General features: G+C 45.5%; 1 protein-coding gene and 1 non-coding gene across 8 annotated transcripts in view; one reads left to right on the forward strand and one right to left on the reverse strand.

Annotated features, from left to right (window-relative positions):
- ATP10A (ATPase phospholipid transporting 10A (putative)) overlaps positions 1-13,288 on the forward strand; it is a 183,039-nt gene that overhangs the window by 16,999 nt on the left and 152,752 nt on the right. The window lies entirely within an intron of this gene.
- On the reverse strand, positions 3,481-3,592 carry LOC147349842 (U6 spliceosomal RNA). The gene has a single exon (XR_015150801.1). It is a non-coding gene; the product is annotated as a U6 spliceosomal RNA (small nuclear RNA).

Below are 13,288 nucleotides of genomic sequence, written 5' to 3' on the forward strand. Positions count from 1 at the left end.
ACGGCGTTTGGAATTTTAGTTTCCTGACAAGGCATCAAACCCTCATCCCTTGCAAGGTGGATTGCAAGGTGGATTCTTAGCCACTGGACCACCAAAGGAGTTATCAGGCTGCCATGCTCAGGGCCACCAGCCTGGTAGCAGACGGCTGGGGACCTACGTCCCAGAGCCAGTGATGTTGTTCCCGAGCCTGGTTACCCTGCCTGGCTCTGCCCTTCCCACGGAAACCACAGTGAAGGCTCTTGCCCGTGTTTCCCTCTCGCTCCTCTGCCTCTTGACTTCCCCGGTGCTTTCCCCACGGCTCCTACTCTTGGGAACTGTGAGAGATAAAGTCCTTTTTCACTGGCAGTGTCTCCCGGTCCACTGGCCTCCACACCTGAATAACAGTGACCCTGCCTTAAAGCCTGTCTCCCTGCAGCCACTGTCTCTGGCCCCCTTTAACTTCCTTGTCATGTGCGCTTGACTTCTCCTCCTGAAATACTTACTCCTGCTCGGTCCCCGCCTCTCTCGTGGTCTCGCCTCTTGGAACCTCTTGGTGAATCCCAGCGTTCTGTGCAGCAGTGTGCTGAGCTGCAGCGCTGGCCCCTGTGCGGAGGCCACCGGCCCGCACTTGTAGCCCCGACCCCAGCCCTCTCCCCACCCCACCCCTTTTCTGCAGGGCCTGGGGAGCACTCCCCCCTGCTGCTCTTCGCCCGTGCAGCAGGGGCCCCTGCTTTGTGCCCTGCCTCCCTGCACGTGCTCCGCCCTGCTCTTGGGGCAGGTTGGGCAGCAGCCAGGTCTCACTGTCCGTGCAGTGCCGCGGTGACAGGGCCTCAGCATCTCTGATCTGACGAGTGGACGACTCCTCAGGATACCCGAGTATCTTCACAATAAACGCCTGTGGGTAGAAAAACAGCCCCTTAGAGATGCATACATCCTGATCCCCAGAATCTAGGCTACATGCAGCAAGAGAATGAAGGTGGGTTGCAGATGTAATTAAGGTTGCTAATTGGCTGACCTTAGGATGTGGAGAGTCTTTCCAATTATTAGGGTGAGCCCTTAGTCTCATCACCAGTCCTTAAAGGTACTGTAGAAGGAGAGGGCAGGGAGGTGCAGTGTTTGAAGGACCCGACTTGCTGCTGTTCGCTTTGACGATGGAGTGGGGAGCCGCGGCTTGAGGTAGGTAGCCTCTGGGGGCTGGAAACGCAAAGGCACTATGCCTGCCTCGCCCTCCCGCTGGAGCACAGCCCTCCCAAGACTTTGGTTTTGTCCCCTCCCTCCCAGGACTTTGGTTTTGTCCCTGTGAGACCCAGGTCAGACTCCTGACCTCTAGAACTGTAAGATAACTCTTTGGTGTTGATTCAGGCCACGGAGTCCTGGTGATTTGTTACAGGAGCCACAGGAAATGAATGCATTCCTGTGGACCGGAGGATCTGGCAAATACCAGATTCTTAAACCACAGCCTTTTGTGTCTTGCTGTTGATTTATCTAGTTTCAGGTAAAAACATCTGTAGCCATATGAATCACTGAGAATATCTGAGAATTCCACATTTGCTGAGTGCAGCATGAAGACATGGTAGAATGGAAAATACGTGTTTACTTATTTATTTTTTCAGTTGAGATATTTAGTGATAAGACATTATCCATGTCTCTAGCACTGTATACTTTTCAGGGTTTTTATGAATTTGTGTGGGAAGTTGCCAGCCAGCCCTGGCAGTGCAGTACTGGTAAATTCTTCAATGACACTCTGAGGAAATGGTAGCCCAGAGGGGGAGGTCTCGGCTCGAAGGGGGTACAACTCGGGGGTGGGACAGATGGCCTGGACCCCAGGTGATGCTACCAAGGGCCACCGGCTGTGTGCTGGCAACGTGTTACCCTATATGAGTGTCCAGGGCCGCTTTCATCTTGTGTAGGGTATGGATCAGCCTTCAGCTGTTTAGTTATTTCAGGTTTTTGAGAAAGTGTCGGAAACCAGGAAGTTATCCTGACACATGCCAGGACCCAGAATTTGCCAAAGGTTAATGACCAAGAGCATGTATGCTTTTTTAGAAAAGTTTAAATGTCGTAATGGACATTCTTTTTAGTGTAACTGGTTCATTTGAGCAGTAATCTGCAAACATTTTTGATCTCACACCCTTATAAATAGCAAACATTTGTCTGTGTGTACCGAAGGTAGACTTATTAATGTATAAATCACAGACAGGCAATGCAACGCATGGATACATAAATGAGTGGATATATAGTAGTGAGGTAAAGAGCAATTACAGTAGAAACTGAGGTGTTCTCTGCCCCCAGTGACAGTGTGCTTTTGTGCATGAGCACTGCCTGGAGCTTGCTCACGTGGCCTCCTGTCTGTCTTAGTTCACTTGAGCGTATCACATGCGTTCAGATGCACAGTCCAGTTCATTCTTGGGATTTCTCACATTTATCGAGGGCCATTGAGGGAGCTTCAGAGAGCCTCAGGCCCCACAGAAGGACAGTCCACCCGCGAATGCTGTGGGGTCTGTGGTGGTTGTGGCCCACGAGATGCTGGGTGTCTGGCCGTGTCCACTTCCTGGGGCGCAGACGGCTTGCCAGGTGACACTGGGCCGTCTGAGCCATGCTGCTCGGGCACCAGCCACCTGCCCTCCAGTGTTCTCTTTTCTGTGCTTTACCTTTAAAAAGCACTTTTATTGTGATGAAATACATACATTTATCGTTTTAACCATTTTTAAGTGTACAGTTCAGTGGCATTGATCGCATTCACATTGTTGTGCAACCATCATTACTACCTGCAGAATTTTTTCGTCTTCCCAAACTGAAATTCTCCTCATTAAACAATAACTCATTCCTGCCTCCTGCAGCCCTGGTAAGCCACCAGTCTACTTTCGGTCTCTTTGACCTCTCATGACTGAAATCATACAGTGTTTGTCCTTTTGTGTCTGGCTTATTTCACTTTAGCGTAATGTCTTCCAGATTCATCCTTATTGTAGCACGTATCAGAACACCCTTGCTTTCTGAGGCTGAGTGATATTGAGGGGCTATGTGTAGACCCCACGGTGTTCTTTCATTCAGCTGGTTGGGTTGCTTCTCCCTTTAGGTTTTTGTGAGTAATACTGCTTGTAAATATGGCTGTATAAGGATGTGCTTGAGCATCTCATGCTTGACTTTCATGGGGGCACTTTGCATGGATTTCGTTTGGATGCCCCAGTTTCCCGCGGCTGTTTTCACGTATCCAGGGTGATGCAGTCAGGGTAGCATGAGCTGCAGGCCTTTTTCCCATCGTTAGCTTTTGTGTGCTCCCGTGAGCTAAGGAGACTGCTTCAGCCCCTGACCTTCAGGTGGTGCTCCAACAGCCGGGTCTCCAGGAGCCTGGCCCACGTGTCCACAGCACACTTGTCTGCCCACAGCGCACCTGCAGGCTTGGGGTGCTGCTGTCAGCTTGTCCTGGGTCCAGTGTTTCCTCTTGCTTCTGTCGCCCGGATATCATCATACCCTTTATCTTTTTTTTTTTTTTTTAATTAAAAGGAAATGGAATGCTTCACAGATTTGCATGTTATCCTTGTGCAGGGGCCATGCTGATCTCCTCTGGTCATCCCAGTTTTAGTATATGTGCCTGCCTTTTATCTTTGAGCTCGAGACCCCTCTCTGCTGCAGAGGGCTCTGCCTGCTGCCCGGCACAGCTGAGGGCTGGCCGCAGCGTGGGTCACTGTCGCCGCTCCGCGGGGTGCCGTCTGCCGTCAGCGGGAGAAGGGCCTGCTGACTTCACAGGCTTGAGTGGGCCTAGCCACCTTTGTCACCTGTCTCACTGCGCTTCTCTCTGCTGGTGTTCAGTCTCCCTACCTGTTCACAATGATTCCCTGAGGTCAGAAACCGGGTGTCTTACAGCTCCTGAGAATCACCGGCCAATGTCTTGCTCGCTGAGTCCCACTCCATCACATGGAGGTCCCCCATCTCCCTGCATTGGGGCTTTCTCCTGGGTCACTTTTGCGCCTTTGAAGGGGCCCTTGTTCTGGACTGTGTCCCTTTTGGTCAGATCAGAGGCTTTGTGGTGACTGGTGCCTGGAGGAAGGCGGGGAGAGCCCAGTGGACCTGGAATCTCGCTGAAGACAGGGAGGGGCTGAGATTGACCTGTGTCCGCGAGGCCATCACACCATCCCTGCGCAGTTCCGTGTCTCGTTTTACAGATGGGATGAGCCCGTCCCCAGAGGAGGAGGCTGCAGGTCCACAGCGCTGGTGGCTTCGCTGCAGGAGCGGGGCCCGCGTGCCTGCCCTGTCCTCACGTGTCGCCCTGCGGGCTGTCAGGCCTGGATAGGGACCCCCGCCCTCAATAAGAGTCCAGGGCGTAGAGGGCGTGGTGAGCGGACGGGTGGGCTGTGCGGGCAAACTCACTGCGTGATTGTGAAGCCCCCCTGAAAGAGGTTGCTTTTAACCTTCTTTTACTAATAAGTAACTTCTCACTTTACCTACCTCTCCAAAGTTTTTAGAAACATAAGTGTTTTTTAAAAAGTGAACAGCTTATTTTCCTTTTTGATTACCTAAGAAATTAATATATACCTTTGAAAATAGGACGTCATAAAAACAAACATATTAGGGATGTGGATGGGTAGAAAAATGTATCTTAAGCTTCATTACCCTTATCAGGACCCCCAGTTTAGACCCTAAAAGTTCTATCATAATTTAACTTGAAGTTGGAGTTTATTAATCCTCCTTTTTGTAGAGGGTCCAGCTGGCTAGAGGTGGGATGTACAGAGAAACTGAGGTTTTTTTTTTATCTCAAGGTCATTTTCACAGAACGGAAAATTCTCTCCATATTTGAAAGCATTCAAATTGTAATGTTATGACATGCGACCGATGGGAAATAGTAAACATGCTGTCAGTGTGTACGACAAAGGTGTTTTTGACCCCTGTGTGCTCTGTGTCATTTGTCTCTCACATCTTAGTGCCTTCATTTTATTTGAGTGGTAGTAAAGTCAGGTGTCACCCTCACTTGATTTGTCTTGAACACGTTTCTAATGTGGTGGGCTATATCATAGTTTGGTAGAGGGAGTTATATTGTTATTTTAGACAAATACTTCAAAACCGTGCTTTAAGGCCCAAGGAGGGAGGAGATAAATGAAAAGGAGACTCCAGCCATTTCTGATAGTGTCCCTTGAGTGCTTGTGAGTTTAGAGTTTCTGGTATCAACTAGAAAAGGCATCCAGAAATCGCTTCTGGAATTCGTGAGTCTATGGTAGGAGCTGTGGCCTTGACGTGGCTGACTCTGAGAGCTCAGACCTGGGAGTGTCATGTGGGGGGCCCAGCACCTATCTTTGTTTAGGGGATGGGTTCTTCTTGAACATCCTCGAAGGGCCTTTTCTACTCTGGATGCCAGCATGAAATCTGAGTAGATGGGGACCTGTGGGGTCAGAGCTTTAGGAAGCTGTCTTCATTCACAGCTGCCTAAAAGAGCTGATGTGCATGCACATGTGTGTGTGCACAGGTGCACGCTTGCGTGTATTTTTGTCATAGGGGATGCAAATGTTACACATATCCCCCCTGACCCCCTGGGATAGAAAGGAGCATCTCTTTTCTGCACCACATCTGGGCACTGAGTTGGGAACATCAGTCTATGTAGCGGCATAGTTCATCAGCTTCTTAGAGAAGGTATTCCCTTCCCTGCCATTTAATTGCATTTCTGTCTGCTCACTTGGAAGAGAGTTTCCTTCTGTTGCCAGTTTTCTGTTGAAATAGACGTCTGCAAAGGCGTGGCCCACTGGACTCCTCTGCATGTGCTGATGTGGGTGTGGGTGGTGAGGAATGACTCGGACGCCTGGGCCACACTGAGGGCTGATGTGGGTGGGGGCGGGCCTTCTGCCCCTCGGGTTCACACCTGCTCTCTGGCTTGAGTGTGGAGCGGGGTGTGTGAACAAGAGTTTGCACAGTTTTACTTTGTACCTCCACTCCAACTTTAAACTGGCACCTCCTGCAGCTGTTTAGAGCACTAGATTTTGAAATTCTGGATGGTAGAGAAAGGCAATTTTAAGAGTTAAATAAAACTACTTGATAATAGAGTTAGACTTTAGCTGTAAAAGAGACCTTATAAAATCAGAGATGACGTTTGTGTCTGAGGCCTTAAAGACTATTGACAATTATATATATAGATATGTAAATTCTGTTCATTACAATATGAAAATGATGTATTTCTTATAGAAATATCCTAAAAACACAACTAAATTGATGTTTTAGTTTCTCACTGTTCATTAATTATGAAAAAAAAAATTGAAAAACAGAGACTTCTGGTTCCAGAACAAGATGGTGTGGATTCACTTTTCCTAACTCATCTCCTGCAACCAAATCCTGGAGATAATTCAACAGACAACAGTCAAAGAACACTAGAAGCTGAAAGAAGGCAGACTGGCTGGGGACCTAAGAGCTTGAAGAATGTGAATTCTCAGTGAATTCTCCAGGTCTCCCGTTTATTGGCCATGTACTTCAGCCTGGGCAGGGAGATTCCTGTAACCAGAACTGCCAACAAGTATAGACAAAGTGAAAAAGTCTCTGTTTGCCCAAAGGTAAGCCCAGTGGACACCTAGGTGAGCCCCATCCTATACAAGGCACGCAAAGGCACTCAAGGTGCCTACAGGAGCAGCGTTGGCATAGCTTGGGATGCCCTGTTCTTTACCTAGTCGTATAAGGAGAGCCAGGCTACTCACCTGCACCAGTGGGAATCAACTCAGCAAGGTCCTTCCACTCCCTTATCCCACATATGTGCCTTCCACTCCCTTATCCCACATCAAAAATCCCAGAGTTAGCATCATACCCACAGTGAAATACTGATGCCTCCCCTCCAAAGAATGAGGACAAGAATGTCTGCTTCAACACTTTTACTTGATACAGTACTAGAAGTTCTTGACGCTGCAATAAGATTCAAGAAGCAAAATGCATACAGGTTGGAAAGAAATAAGAAAACTTAATTTGCAGAAAATGTAATTACCTATGTAGAAAATACTAAGGAATATACTACCAAATGGGATGAAGTCAATCCTCATCCCAGTTCCTAAGAAGGGTAGTACTAAAGAATATGCTAACCATCAGACAGTTGTACTCATCCACCGTGCTAGTAAGGTTATGCTTAAAATGTTGCATGCTAGAGTTCAGCATTATGCAAACCAAGAAATTCCAGATGTCCAAGCTGGATTTAGAAAAGGAAGAGGAACTAGAGATCGAATTCAATATTTGCTGGATCATAGAGAAAGCTAGGGAATTCCAGAGAAACATCTACCTCTGTTTCACTGACTATGTCAAAGCTTTTGACTGTGTAATAATAAACTGTGGAAAGCTCTTAAAGAGATAGGAATAACAGACTGCCTTAACTGTCTCCTGAGAAACATGTATGTGGGTTAAGAAGCAACAGTTAGAACCCTGATGGAACACAGAACAACTGATTGGTTCAAGATTGAGAAAGGAGTACCACAGGGCTGACTGCCATCACCTGTTTGTTTAATCTACATGCTGAGCACATCATGAGAAGTGCCAGGCTGAATAAGTTATAGGCTGGAATCAATATAGGCAGGAAAACCATCAACAACCTCAGATATGTGGATGATACCACTATAATGGCAGAAAGAGAAGAATAACTAAAGAGCCTCTTGATGAGGGTGAAGGAGGAGAGTGAAAGAGCCAGCTTAAAACTAAATGTTAAAAAAAGAAACTAAGATCATTGCATCTGGTCCCATTACTTCATGGCAGATAGAGGGGGAGAAGGTGGAAGTAGTGACAGATTTCCTCTTCTTGGACTCTAAAATCACCATGGATGGTGACTGCAGCCATGAAATTAGAAGACGTTTGCTTCTTGACAGGAAAGCTATGACAAACCTAGACAGTGTGCTGAAAAGCAGAGACATTGCTCTGTTGACAAAGGTCTATATAGTCAAGACTATAGTCTTCCCAGTGTCACAAACAGCTGTGAGAGCTGGATCATAAAGCAAGTGGAGCACTGAGGAATTGATGCCTTTGAACTATGGTGATGGAAAAGACTCCTGAGAGTTTCTTGGACAGCAAAGAGATGAAACCAGTCAATCTTAAGGGAAATCCACCTTGAATACTCATTGGAAGGGCTGATGCTGAAGGTGAAACTCCAGTATTTTGGTCATCTGATGAGAACAGCTAACTCATTGGAAAAGTCTCTCATGCTGGGAAAGATTGAGGGCAGAACAAGAGGGCATCAGAGGATGAGACGGTTGGATGGCATCACCGATGCAATGGACATGAACTTAAGCAAACTTTGGGAGATGATGAGGGACAGAGAGGCCTGCCGTGCTGCAGTCCATGGGGTCACCAAGACTCGGACATGACTGAGCGACTGAACAACAACAGTACTACCAAAACCAAATCAAACCAAACCCAACAAACAACAAAACGGTGTCTTAGAACTAATAAATGAGCTCATTAAGATTGTAGCATATAAGATAAACATACACGAATCAATTATATTTCTACATACTGACCATGAACAAATCATAAGCACAATACCATTTATAATTTCTTCAAAGAAAAGGAAATGCTTTGATATAAATTTAACAAAGCTCATACAAGATCTGTATGCTAAAATTGCAGAGTGCTAAATGAAAGAAATGAAAAGAGATCTGGGTAAATGTGGAGATATACCATGCTCATGGATTGAAGAAAGCATCATGAGAGAGATATCAGTTATACCTACATTTATCTTTAGATTTAACACAATTCCTATCAAAATCTCAGTGAAGTTTTTGTAGACACGAGCAAGCTTATTCTGATATTTACATAGAAAAACCAGGTTGTAGAATAGCCAAGACAGTTTTGCAAAAGAATAAAATGGGAAGAATCCACGATTCCCAATATCACTGTTTGCTGTAGAGCTACAGAATTCAAGATAGTTTGGTATCAGCAAAGCTATAGTCACCAAAGGAACAGAGTAGAGATCTCAGAAATAAACTCACACAAATATGTCCAATTAATTTTTGACAGAGAACCAAAAGCAATTTAATGGAGGAAGTACAGCCTTTTAAGAAATTATGCGGGAACAATTCAATAGCCATAGGTGGAAAAAAAAAAAAAAAAAGAAACAGAAAGGAAAAAACTCTAAACCTTACACCTCAGGCAAAAATGTACTCCAAAACAGTCATAGATTTAAATGTGAAACTGTAAAACTTCTAGAAGAAAATATTAAAAAAAATTTTTTTTCAGTACCTAGGACTAGGCACAAAATTCTTGGACTTGATACCAGGAGCATCATCCATAAAAGGAGAAGTTGATAAATTGGACCTCATCAAAATTAAAAACATTTGCTGTGAGAAGGACCCTGTTAAGAAAAAGAGACGCCAGATTACAGACTGGGAGAGAATGTTTGCAAATCACATACTCAACAAAGCGCTTGTGTTCAGAATACACGAAGAACTCCAAAAATTGAACGTTAAAAAATCTGATCTGGAAGTGGGCAGAACTTGAGGAGATATTTTGCTGGAGGAGATATGCAGACGACAGTAATGCACATGGAGCAGATACCCACAGGGAAAATGTTTAGATTCTTAGATAATAGAGGAATGCACATTCAGACCACCAGGAGATATTACTGCACATCTGCCAGAATGGCAAAAACAAGAATGGTGATAACACCAAATGTTGCCACGGACGTAGAGAAACTGGATCTCTCAAGTATTGCTGGTGGGATTGTAAAATACACCCACTTTGGGAAATAGCCCTTAAAACCATAAATAGAATTTCTTTATGATCCCATTTCTCTTGGGCACTTACCCCCAGAGAAATGAGAGCTTATTTTCACACAGAAGCCTGAACACAAGTGTACCTAACAGCCTTATTCGTAATAGTCCAAACTGGAAATAACCCAGATGTTTAGTGGGTGAATATTTAAACTGTGGTCCATCCACACCTTGGAATGCTACTCAGCAGTAAAATGGAATGAACTATTCACACATAACTACTTGAAAGTGCCTCAAGAACATTTTATGGAGTGCAGAAAGCTGATTTCAGAAGGAAACATGCTGCACGATCCCATTTATGCACCATTTGTGAAATAACATAATTATGAAACAGATTAGAGGTTGTCAGGATTAGGAATGGGGAAGGGTGTATGTGACTACAAAGAGGTAGCTTGAGGGGGTCTGGTGTCTTGATGTGTTTGTAAGAGGTTACATTGGAAAATCACACAGAAGTACTCATACACCCACCAGAGCACTTAAAACTGGTGAAACCTGCATAAGCTCTGCAGGTTATACCCTTGTCAGTTTCCTCGCTCTGGTGTTGTATTCTGGTTACGCAGGAATGCAGGCTATTAACATGGGGAGGCTGGCTGAACTGGGCATGGGCCCTCCGTCTACATTACTTTGCAACTTCTTGTGACTCTAATATTAATATTAAGATAAAAAGTTTGAAAATGATTATTTTGTTATTAAGTACTATGATTATTGAATATGGAAAGGAAACACAGAAATTCAGTATTCCTAGGCATGGGCTGTGGGCCGAGAGGCTGCCGGACCTCTGCGGCGGAGGCCCCTTCCCTCGGCAGGGGAGTGGGGGATGTGCTGCCTTCTCCTGGCGGTGTCCGGCAGTGCGCGTCCCAGCGGAGATAGAGCTTCTCTGACAGGTGTGCGTACAACTGTATACCACTTGTGAATAACTAATAAATTTGGGCTTCCCTGATAGTTCAGTTGGTAAAGAGTCCTCCCTCAATGCAGGAGACCCCTGTTCGATTCCTGGGTTGGGAAGATCCCATGGGGAAGCAATAGGCTACCCACTCCAGGATTCTTGGGTTTCCCTTGGGGTTCAGCTTGTAAAGAATCCACCTGCAATGCGGGAGGCCTGGGTTCGATCCCTGGGCTGGGAAGATCCCCTTGAGAAGGGAAAGGCTGCCCACTAGAGTATTCTGGCCTGGAGATTTCCTTAGACTGTATAGTCCATGGGGTCGCAAAGAGTCGGACAGGACTGAGTGGCTTGCACTTTCACTTTTCAAGGACAAAGAATCTTGCTCTTATTCCAGACCTGACTTTGAGGTGACTTAGTTCTCTGGTTAGAAGAAAAATATAAAACACTCAGGGCTGTTAGCTTCAATTAATACCTGGAAATAGCTCCTAGGACTTTATCTCAGGGCCCTCTTATCTTACTGTTATGAGTAATTCAGATAATGCCGTTGGAAGGGATGCATTAATGCACACACCCTGGAGTTGCTTTTTAACCCTGTCTCAGTCCTGGGGGTGTCCCTGACATTTGCCTTTGAGATCACGATTGTGACGGGATGTTAAGGGACAGCCAGTGTCTTCTAGAAAGAATGGGTCTTGGATAAAAACATATCGTTTGTCACAGTTGACACCTAAGTAAATATGCATTTTTAACATATATACTGCAGAGGAATACTACACTGCTTGGGATGTTCCTAAAATTAACAAGCTTTCAACCAGAGACATTCACTCCCAGGAGACAAGACATCCTGAACATGGGCTGGTGTTTTGCAGTCCTGTGGAAAGGGGAGAAAGTTCTCAATAGGAAATGCCTCCCAAATTACCTTGATTGCTAACTGTAAAAAAAGGCTACTTCTAGAACATCTTGGAGGCCTGCCCACCATATCCCTGTTTGCTCAGGGGAAATAGGTTTTAAGGATGTGCTGCACGCAATATCATTAATTAAGAATATTAACTCTCAAAGGGACACTTCTCTGAAGAGGTCACAAGGGACACCATTGCAGAGGCATTTAAAGTTGCAGAAAATTGAAACTTGATCTGTGTTTTAGTAACAACCCCTGTTGTTGGATTAATAATATTATCTGGAGGGGGAGGGAGGGATTGGGAATTTGGGATTAGCAGATGCAAACCATTATATATTAAGTGGATAAATAACCATTATATATTAAATGGATAAATAGCAAGATCCTACTGTATAGCAGATGTTGTTGTTGTTCAGTCGCCCAGTCATATCCAACTCTTTGTGGTCCTATGGACTGCAGCATGCCAGGCCTCTCTCTCCCTCACCATCTCCTGATGTTTGCCCAAGTTCATGTTCATTGCATCAGTGATGCCATCCAGCCATCTCATCCTCTGATGCCCTCTTCTCCTTCTGCCCTCAATCTTTCCCGGCATCAGGGACTTTGTCAATGAGTCAGCTGTTCGCATCAGATGACCAAAATACTGGAGTTTCGACTTCAGCATCAGCCCTTCCAATGAGTATTCAGGGTTTATTTCCCTTAAGATTGACTGGAGGAGGGAATGGCAAACCTCCCCAGTGTACTTGCCATAAGAACCTCGTGAACTGTATAAAAGGACTATATAACAAAGGGAACTATATTCAGCATCATGTGATAAACCATAATGGGAAAAATAGGGAAAAATATTTATATATATATGTATAACTCAATCACCTTCTGTACAGCAGAAATTAACACAATCAACTATACTTGAATAAAATAATTTTTAAAAATATTATTTGTGCTAGAATGGAGATTGAAGGGCAGCCTTGAGCACAGAGCTGAGCCCTGAGGCTCTTTGGAACGCTGTATCATTTGGTTCAAGCCAGAGCTGCCTTGAGCTTTCACACTGTGACTTGGGAACATGTCACCCAACCCAGGCCTGGCTCTGCTGGGCAGTGACTCTGTCACAGGCCTGTTTGGAACTGGCAGTTCCAGGCTCTGGCTCCGGAAGGAAACAGGCTTGTGTGGGAGCCGAACTTGTTTGGGGTCCTGGGCATGTATTCCGTGCATGCCTGCTGCAGGCTGCTGACTTGACATGAGAAGAAGAGTGCATTCCAAGTTGTCTGGTAGGCCTCTGAGAGTCTTATTGCTGAGTCATAAGCACTTTGAGTGTGTTGGCTGAGAAATGAGTCTCCCGGTTTCTGTTATGTCTGAATCAGGCCAATTGAGAACCTACCAAACCTCAGGAAAACCGGAACTAAGTGAAAGGACCTTCCATGGGACCAGTTACATGGACCTTGGATGTAGAGTGAAGGTGACCTGTCTGCTTCTCTGATGCCTACCCAGGAAAGTTAAAAATGTTCGCCATCTGGCCTTTGACATCATCAGGTTTCTTCTTTTATATTGGCTATATCCATTCACTCTTCCCCAAGTAACATTTTAATTGTTGTTTAGTCGCTCAGTCATGTCTGACTCTTTGCGACTCCATGGCCTGTAGCACACCAGGCTTCTCTGTCCTTCACTATCTCTCAGGGTTTCTTAAAGTCATGTCCATTGTATCGGTGATGCCATCCAACCATCTCATCCTCTGTCATCCCCTTCTCTCGCCTTCAATCTTGCCCAGCATCAGGGTCTTTTCCAATGAGTCAGTTCTTCACATCAGGTGGGCAGAGTATT

This window comes from Bos grunniens, chromosome 21 (genome assembly GCF_055505025.1).
Source record: "Bos grunniens cultivar Pamir isolate PY7600 chromosome 21, Bosgru_T2T1.0, whole genome shotgun sequence".
In the NCBI taxonomy this organism is placed as follows: domain Eukaryota; kingdom Metazoa; phylum Chordata; class Mammalia; order Artiodactyla; family Bovidae; genus Bos; species Bos grunniens.